Source organism: Argiope bruennichi, chromosome 3, assembly GCF_947563725.1.
Source record: "Argiope bruennichi chromosome 3, qqArgBrue1.1, whole genome shotgun sequence".
Taxonomy (NCBI): Eukaryota; Metazoa; Arthropoda; class Arachnida; order Araneae; family Araneidae; genus Argiope; species Argiope bruennichi.
The window spans coordinates 64,644,376-64,654,381 of NC_079153.1; the positions used below are offsets into that span (position 1 = coordinate 64,644,376).

At 32.2% G+C, this 10,006-nt stretch overlaps 1 long non-coding RNA gene across 1 annotated transcript; it reads right to left on the reverse strand.

The window, feature by feature from the left end:
• Positions 1–1,466: 1,466 nt before the first annotated feature.
• LOC129964100 (uncharacterized) lies at positions 1,467–3,442 on the reverse strand. The gene is made up of 3 exons (XR_008784067.1): positions 2,929–3,442; positions 2,693–2,833; positions 1,467–1,689 (listed from the first exon to the last, which is right to left on the reverse strand). It is a non-coding gene; the product is annotated as an uncharacterized LOC129964100 (long non-coding RNA).
• Between the last annotated feature and the right edge of the window lie 6,564 nt (positions 3,443–10,006).

The following is a 10,006-nucleotide window of genomic DNA, read 5'->3' on the forward strand; positions in this document are numbered from 1 at the left end:
TGTAAAAAATCTGAAATGTTAAATATTTAAATTAATAACCATTGATATTATGTCTAAATTTTAATTCAGAAACAATTACTGTGATACTTTATGAAACTCGCATATGGAAGGTAATGAAAAGAAACTGAAAGTTTATTTTCTAACAAGTTTAAAGTATTTGTAGTTTCAAAATTCAAGTATTAAGTTTTTATTTCCATAAAACGTCTCTTTAAATTTCAAAACTGTTTCATGTGCGTAAATACACGACTTGCGATTTATTAATATTTATTAAAAATATTTTCGAAATTTCAAACTGTAAGACGACAAATATGCATACTAAGAGTATGTTTTGATTTATTCTCCATTCACAGATATTTTTCCTTGACAAGAGTTACTATTCGTATATTTTAAATTAGCCGAATGACAGTTAATTTAAAATTAGCATATGACGGTTATTATAGCAAATTTCATAAATTCAGAGTTTCCTCCGAGACCATAGCTTTTTTTTAAAAAATTAAGATATCTTGGAAAACACAACTGAAATTAAGCATACAATATATGATATTAAGCATAAAATAATTTTGCATATTTAAAACAAATATTTGAAAGGGTGAATATCAGTATCATTATGAAATTCAAAATTCCTTAATATACTTGAATCGTATACATATGGTCATAAGAGCAAATTGAATTATTTGATAACTCATTTTATAAATCACAAAGCGAGTTCTAGAAGTGGACAAGATCACGAAATTGCTTTCACGAGCATTGACATTCAGTATAAAATTATACCAAAAGACTAACTTTGAAAAATATGTAGGTAAGATGAAAAACAGATCAGTTTACAAAAAAAAAAAATTACTTTTTAATTTTGCTATGGTAATAAGTGATAAAATATAATCTTAAATCATCTAAATGGCGAGAAGATTTATTCTCCACTCACAATGAAGAAATGCACTATGCAAATGAAATTTGTTTTTTTATGATAACAATTGCAATTCATGCCTACATTGCAGGGTCAATGAGAGTTCCGCTTGTCAACTTGATCTCTAAGATATTAATAACCATACAGAAATTTTTTAGAAAATTTTAACTGAAATGTAAATTAAACATTCAATCTTGGTGGAAAATTGGTTTAGATTACTAAAAAAATTAAACAGATTTTAAGTTATCCATATTAAAAAAAAAAAAAACATTTTACCAAAACGTTTCTTTAAGAAATAAGTATTTTAAAAACAAAGATTTAAAAGAAACAAGTATTACACTTGAAAGGAATAAATTAAGACCAATATTTTAAAGTTGGCATAAGAATAAAAGTTTCCAGACAATTTTAAGATGAAATATTGAATTTCCAAGCACTTCTTTTGAATCGGATATTTTGCACACTTCAAGCTTTGCAAAATTCGAAAAAAAAATTAAAAATATATAAATATTCAGTATTTTGCTCTTACAATAGAACATTTCAAAGATGTATTGATATCCTCAAGTAATGTTGATTACATACATAACCACACTTAACTGTGCAGACCATTTATGTATTCATTATTTTTTGTCACTTATATCAGTTTAGGCGAAGCCAAGATGAATTTTACATACGGAACTGCACAAATTGGATCTTCATAGTTCCATTGAAAAGGCTCCTAATTGCAAGGTTGAAGGCTCTAGATGGTATCTTGTGCCGTTTTCACTTGCGTTAAAACATGCCGACATCTGAAAAGATTAAATTAATAGATTAAATCATACTATCGAGAATGACATTAAATGCCCGAATATAAAAGACTAAATTTTTATCTTTAAATCCACTCCAATAATTCAATGATCTGTAAAAGATTTGTTTAATTGCTATCAATAGAAGAGGAATCTACATCTAAGATTTTTTTCCCTCACCAACAGTTCGCATTATGAAAATGTAACTAAACATTTAAAGACAATTTTAAGATTGAGCAATTTTAATTATCCCAGAATCTTCCCAGACAAATGCGCGTTTTTATTCTCTATGAAAATCAGAAATGGTAAATAATGAATGCTCCAATAATGCCCGATAGTTATTGTTTAGATTTTAGAATACGGTAGATTTTGCCAAGATCTCGAAACTTTCACAGAACCGCTTAAAAGCGCCGAAAACGAATGCATCCTTACATAGTGGAGAAAAAAAAAGAAAGGCCCGATGTTGAGAAATGAACTTAATTCAGTTCATAGAGGATTGCAAATTAATTTCCTAGATTGCCGTATATATACATGAAAAATCGAATTAATTTGCCTTACTGATTATTATATGCTGGTAACTCCGATTAATGAAGGATTGAAAATTTTAAATATCAACTGCAATACGTTTAGTTTCGCCCCCGAATAACTTTAGCGGAGAAATGACAAAATTATGTAGAAACATTTTTCGCTTCTCTCATAGGCACATGTCTGAAAGGGTTTGACCATACATTTCCCTATTGACAAGAAAACAGTATACATAGGCCAACTCCATTCTTGGACAATGACATGAGACATTGACATATATTTACAGAAATTGATCTCCCAGTATAACGCGAACGGTAATTCGGTTCTTATGGTCAGAGACATCTAAAATTTCAATATTTCCAGGAAACTATGGTTTATGTATTTTTTGTGCCTTCGGAATACTTTCTAGAGGGTCCAAATAAAATAGTTTTCGAATATCATGCTATTCTGATAATTTTATTATAATGATTCAAGAACTTACCATGAGAATTTGGTACTTTAAATTATCTTAAGGAAATTGATGGTTTGTATATGGAACCGAGAAATCCGTATTACTGATGGTGATGGCACACTTTTCCAAGAAAAAATGCATCCATAATGGCCGTGTCTGATTTATGAATACCTAATGAAATAAGAACATTTTTATAGGTCTAATTTCATAAAAGTGATTGGATACAATTTCAATTCTATTTGACAATCATAATTTGTCCAACTTACCGGTATCACTTCCGCCAATCCAGACATTTTTCATATTTAGAATTTACGGCTGGAGCCGAAATGAAATTCACTACTCAGATGAGAAGTGGTATTAATCCGTTGTTCAATTAAATGGCCTCTAAGGTATTATTTGCAGAATACGCTGCTCTGATATCAATTACAGCAGATTCTGCCTCGGTTTCGATTCATAAGAAATTCCATCATCAGTAAAAACGAAGAATTCCGTCAATATTTTCAGTTATAAGTAAATTTAAATTGATATTACCTCCAAAGTTCTTGCTATTATTACTCTAAAAACTGAAATTCTCATTCGTTTCTCTTCATCTGTTGAAAACAACGTGAGAAGTCCTGGCCATGGGTTTCCCCCTAACTCAGATTATGTGAAATCAACATAATTCAGATTCGTCACTTAGAAGCCACTTTCCTGGAATAAGCAGGTTTATAAACATTTACTTTCAATCCATTGTGCAGGTCATTTTTAAATTCCTGTAAATTTTTTTTGTACAAAGTTGATACATTAAGCTTAGTCTAATATTTTGGGCTTTATAAATCATCCAATAAATCTTGGATCTGTTATTCGGATTCCATAGGATCCGATTTCTAATACACCCTTGTTGAGAGCTCCATGATCAGTTGCTTCAAAATCTTTCAACATCCTAAAAGAAAATGATTAGATACGAAATCTATCAAAAGTACTATAAAATGCAAAAATCTATACCTTTTACTTTTGTCCTTTTATCTACATCGAAAATTCTGAAGTCTGATAAGAATTTAATTTCTATCGATGAAACTGCAAGCAAAGATTTCCTGTTTTAATCAGGAAATCTTAAAGCTCACATCAGTTTATTATTTCTTTCAAGAAATTAAGCTATTAACAATATTTGAAATACAATTGTTAAACAATTTAGATAAATATTTGGTTTTAAAAATACTTCTAAAACTTTGCCGAGAGCTATAAGCGTATATAGGAAAATAAGTCGTGCATCCAATTTGTTAATTGCCATTAAGCATAATTGATGATTATACTTAATATAACAATAGGTTTATTCGCTAAACGCTAGAATACCCTTTAAAGTGACCTACAAAATGCTTAGTGGCAAATTATATAAAATTTCATTTAAGGAACATTCAATTTTAATTTTGGACTGTTGCGTTTGAAATTTTATGGAATATCATATTTAGATGCTGGAAAAATAGAAAAAAGAATTTGAGGATCTGACCAAGAAGCATGTTTTTTAATTACAACTTATAAAGGATCGAAAAATATTGATTTTATAAATAGTAATGTATTTATTCTAGAAAGCAAGTTTCCCATAGTCCATATAGACGCAAAGCAATTATCTTGAATCGTTTTTTCCTGTTACAGGTGCGTATTGGAATAAATGATTTGAGAATTACTGGCCTTGTAATAACCAAGTGATGACATGCAAAAAACCATAGTATAATGCGCATTTTAATACCGGTAGTTACATTGGAGGTAGTTCAAAACGTTACACAAATTTCAATAAATGTTTCCCAGAAATTATGTTTCACTTCTCTTTGTAGCTTCCAGAAAATTTACTTTCGAGACGAATCGAATACAATTGGTTCCCTAACACCATATCGTTTTCTCAGTTTTAATAATATAATTTGCAAACTTACCGTGTCCTTGAATTTCTTGTACTTTGATATCATCTTCCTCGCATCCAGTGTTGGTGCAGATGGATTGCATGTTTATGGAACTGAGAAAAGAATACTGGTGATTGGAGTCGTGCTTTTGTCAAACAAAACGGCAAGGGCCTATGGCACCCTATGAAAAAAACTAATGAAATAAAAAGTATATTTTTATAGATTTAATTACCATTGATAAATTATTGCATCCAATCTTCAGTTCGCTATGACAATTATAAATAGCGATATTACATCTGTACAGAACTGAGAGAAAGTCCCCTGGCCATCCAAATGGCTGCTATCAACACAACTTTTGCCAAGAGCTGAGAAGGCGGTCACTCCACATATAGGGAAAAGCGTTATTTCATTGTTCCAAACATCTGAAGAGTCTACTCTAATAACTGCAGGATTTGTTTCGTTGATAATTTTCGTGAGGTTGCATTTCTTTTAAATGGGTGAAAATCTGATGAATCCAGCACAAACTCCCTGGTATGAGTGAGGCAGTTTAATGATCTCCAAGACTTCTTAGTCCCGGAAACTTATCAAATTTAATCTTCATTCTGCTTATTTTCAGAAACGGTACAACAAAACAATCACTATGGCCCTTTCCTATATCATTAGACTATACCAAGTAAAATCCACATAAATGGCATTTTCGTCACTTGAAAGTCACTTTTGTAGAATATCCAGAGATTTCTTTCGTATTCAATCAAAACACCAAATATTCAGATTTCAATGCATCTTAGAAGCTTTCCTAAAGTTTTAGCAGCAGTTTTAGCACATAACAGTTTACTGTTTAATTTTAAATTTTGGAAGACGATGAATTTCAAATTATCCCATGGTTAGTTTTTTTAATAAAAAAGTTCTCTCGAATGGAACAACTTCCTTTGCCTTAAAAGATGTAGCGAAAGATTTTTTTTAAGCTTTATGAAAAGGATAATGCATCATTTTTTATGCATCAAAGGATAGAGAAATGCAATACGAAATTTGCCAACTTCCATATACGTTCAAAATAGCTGCATTTAAAGACAATATCTCCAATGCTTAATTCGATTACATTTCTATACCTTTTCCTATCCTTGATCTAGCTGATTGCTTCCTTTCATGCAATTCAAAAGTTAATTAGAATTCAGCCTTCAATATGAGATCATTCAAACTTCTGTTTTCGAATTTTGATATGGAACAAACTAAATTATTTCTAATTTCTGGACCTGTGGTTGTTCAAACAGACTCGGCTACTTTATTCAGTAAATATTATACTTTATTGCACCTCAAAAATATCTAGTCACTTTAGGATTAATTGATACACAAATTGAAGGAATTTTTCTGCACGAGGTGCAATGTTGTAATGCCAATAAGGGAAACAGATTTACATAGAAAGAAAAGAACGACATCCACAACTGTTTATATTATAGGTTGATGATTGTAAATTTGAAGATTTAAGTGAGGGAAAGGGTGGCAAGAAGAACGAAACACTTCATAAATTAAGATTACGTATACGGAATTAATACTGCCCAAGATGGCAAGAACCGCGAGCTGAAATTAAAATAAAAGGCAGCTTTTAAACGAGATGTAGAAAATTTGGAATAAATTGTTTAATTTCCAATACGCGAACAATTTTTTATTGCCACTCTACGAATAAGTAAATATACCTAAAAAAATTCTAAAGTATGTATTAGGGATTTCAAGGAATTACATTTTTTTTTAACTAGCGAATAGATTTTTTTTTTATATCAAACTCGGTCCTAAAGAAAACTCAGTAAACAAAAGACTTTGGAAAACAAATTTCCAATTTCACCACAACATGAATTCGAATGTATTCTGTTCATCAATACGTTATTCAAGCACCATTTGTCGATCCTTAATATATGAAGAAATTTCGATTATTCATTAAAATCAATGCATTTTAATTGTCGATTTCAGCACAATTCTAGCTATGAAAGATTCTCCGAAATATAAAATGAACAGCATCAGAACACTTTATCTGTTATTATTCAATCCTGTTCGAGCTTATTCCTTTATGAAGTGGAAACTTCAAAACAAAATGATGACTATTCTGTGAGATAAATATATAGCTGTCAGATTTATGGGATTTAAATCCAGAAGGAATTTTAAAATGATCAAGAAAGACCTGGTTTAATGTTAAGCCTATTTCGGAGTCGCCTAATGATTCTGTAAAGCATTCTTCCCTTGTTTCCCTACTTCAAAGCAACGTTTCAAACTCATCGCCGCCTTTATCCCTACTTTCTATTGAAATAGGGGTCGTCGACATGAAATTAAAGAATTCAGAATGATTAGAATGAGCAAATCCTATTACACACACACATACACACACACACACAATCTTCATTACCCACGCCACCAACTTCAAAACCACCACTAACACGCATGCATTACCCACGCCACCAACTTCAAAACCACCACTAACACGCATGCATTACCCACGCCACCAACTTCAAAACCACCACTAACACGCATGCATTACCCACGCCACCAACTTCAAAACCACCACTAACACGCATGCATTACCCACGCCACCAACTTCAAAACCACCACTAACACGCATGCATTACCCACGCCACCAACTTCAAAACCACCACTAACACGCATGCATTACCCACGCCACCAACTTCAAAACCACCACTAACACGCATGCATTACCCACGCCACCAACTTCAAAACCACCACTAACACGCATGCATTACCCACGCCACCAACTTCAAAACCACCACTAACACGCATGCATTACCCACGCCACCAACTTCAAAACCACCACTAACACGCATGCATTACCCACGCCACCAACTTCAAAACCACCACTAACACGCATGCATTACCCACGCCACCAACTTCAAAACCACCACTAACACGCATGCATTACCCACGCCACCAACTTCAAAACCACCACTAACACGCATGCATTACCCACGCCACCAACTTCAAAACCACCACTAACACACATGCATTACCCACGCCACCAACTTCAAAACCACCACTAACACACATGCATTACCCACGCCATCAACTTCAAAACCACCACTAACACACTTACATTACCCACGCCACCAACATTCACCCCCGAAACAACTGCTTAAGCGCTCATTACCCACGCCGCCTGCTCTACATCCATAGTTCTCGTAAATATCCACACAACCCCACACACCTCAAACACATTTCTCGCACCTACAAACACATTACCCCGCTAACACCACCTCTCGATACTCAATATTACGTACAATATCCGATATAGAGACTAGTTAATCAAGATAATCATGTCTTGTCCATAACGCATGGTGAAGTAGATTGCATACTTTATCACGCAGTGACTATCTTCAAATACTACAAAGCTGTTACTCTACTCACTGCCTAATGAAACATCGCACAAATTAGACTCCACACCCAAAACAAAGTACATTAATTTCATTTCGTGAATCCTACTCGTATACAAGATTAAGAGGTCTTTCGTGATGCACATCATTAGGGAATTTTCTGATTCGAATAATGCATCTGAACATTATACTAGAATGCACATCAGTATCCTCATTGCTCCGCGAGGATCAAATATTTTGCTCCAAAATTAAAAAGGGAATTTAAAAAATACTTTGTATTTATCACAGAATTTCTCTATATTAAGGAAATTAATCGATCTATAGCGTAAATATTAGTAGGTCGTGATGCTTTTACTTTTTGTATCTGAACTAACAATTTATTCCTTATCTTATTCATTTTACATTCGATAAAACTCGATCAAGAATTAACTGCAAAACAAATTTTTTATTCGAAACACAGGTGCGCGTCTTCATTAAGTAGTTGAAGAAGTAGTAGTCTTCCTCGTAGCGTTTTATTTTTACTTCCCTTTAAGAATTTGATTTGAAATTCGCAATACGAAATTTGCCATATCAATTCATAAACAGAAGTTTGAACAACAGCCCGAAATCAAAAATTTGATTACTTTAGAATATACCGACTGAAATAAGTAAATGCTACGAGGAAGAAATTTCGAGAATTGTCAACGAGTTCGATTAAGTAATACTTATAACTTCGAAATACCCCAAAATAAAGCTACAACGTAATTTGATTTAATGGCTTTTGACAAAATTACAATCTATATTTAGAGGACGACCTGATCTCTAAATGAACAATCGTGAAAATTGATGAAACCAAACTAGTTTGAGAGATTCATTTTAGAAAATGTATCGTAAAATTTTTTAAATATAGATTATTGTATCAGAAAAAAAAAAATTCAACTTCCTTTTAGTTTGAGAGGACGCACTTATTGTTAAATTATTGTTTTGAGATTTATTAGTTTTTGAGCAGGTATTCGATTTCTCTATTTTATAGACTGTTCTTTTAAAATGTTTCGGACACCTCGCAAATTCGTGGAAGACACTAAAATCTAAACTTCTAGTATTCTGAAGGAATAGGGAAGAATTCATAATTTCCGAATATTCTACATAAGCAACCTCCAAGTAACTACGGTGCCACAATTATGCAGACATACCTGGTTAGTCCAATGCGATGCGACAGCAGGAAATTCAGGAGAAAATATCGCCCTCCATCCAAAAACAGCACAACGCTATAGTAATGGTGCTCCTTTCTCAAATCATCTTAGAATTAGTATTAAATTGTGAGTCGAAAAGTTGGAAGCATGACACTTGCAACTGCGATAGCTTCAAAATATACAGTCCATCACATATAGAGAGTCTGGCATAAAGACGCAGATGTCGCTTCCAAATAGTATTCGAAATTGTATCTTGTGAAGTGACCTGAAAGAGAAATTATGGTTATCTTGACTCAAGTTATAAATGATAAATTAAGAATTATTTCTTTACGAAATGTTTTACAGCAAGCCATTTACATAAAATTAATAATCAAGCTTTGACATTTTAAATCAGTTCATTCATTCATCTAGTAAATGATAACGTCATTTATATAGTAATGGTTTATTCAATAATTGCATAGATTCTGCTATATACTCGGTTTTCTAAAAAGTTGTTTAAAATAATTAAAATAACCACCTTTTTTTTAAAGAAAAAAAAAGATTATGAACAAATATTTCAGTAGAACAATTATCGAAATATTCGATACATAAAAAAATTACAGTTCATATTTATACTTATGCGAACTCAAAACGACCAAGTAACTTACCCATTATTATTTAATTTTGTATGATTAATAAACAGTTCTTGAAAATGGCATGCATTTTTTTCTTTTGTTTTTGTATATGGCACCAAAAAGTTGCAGACAGCTAAAATATTCAATTTTTATTCTCTCTCAAAGAGACATTCAAGTTTTCACAACGTACCCAGTTTAACAAAAATCTTTCATATAATGCACGCCAAAATAAAATGAAAACCGATTAATTCTTTGAGTTTTTATCAGTTTATAGGGATCTAGAAATTTGTTATAAATCGTCCTCTTCTTCCAA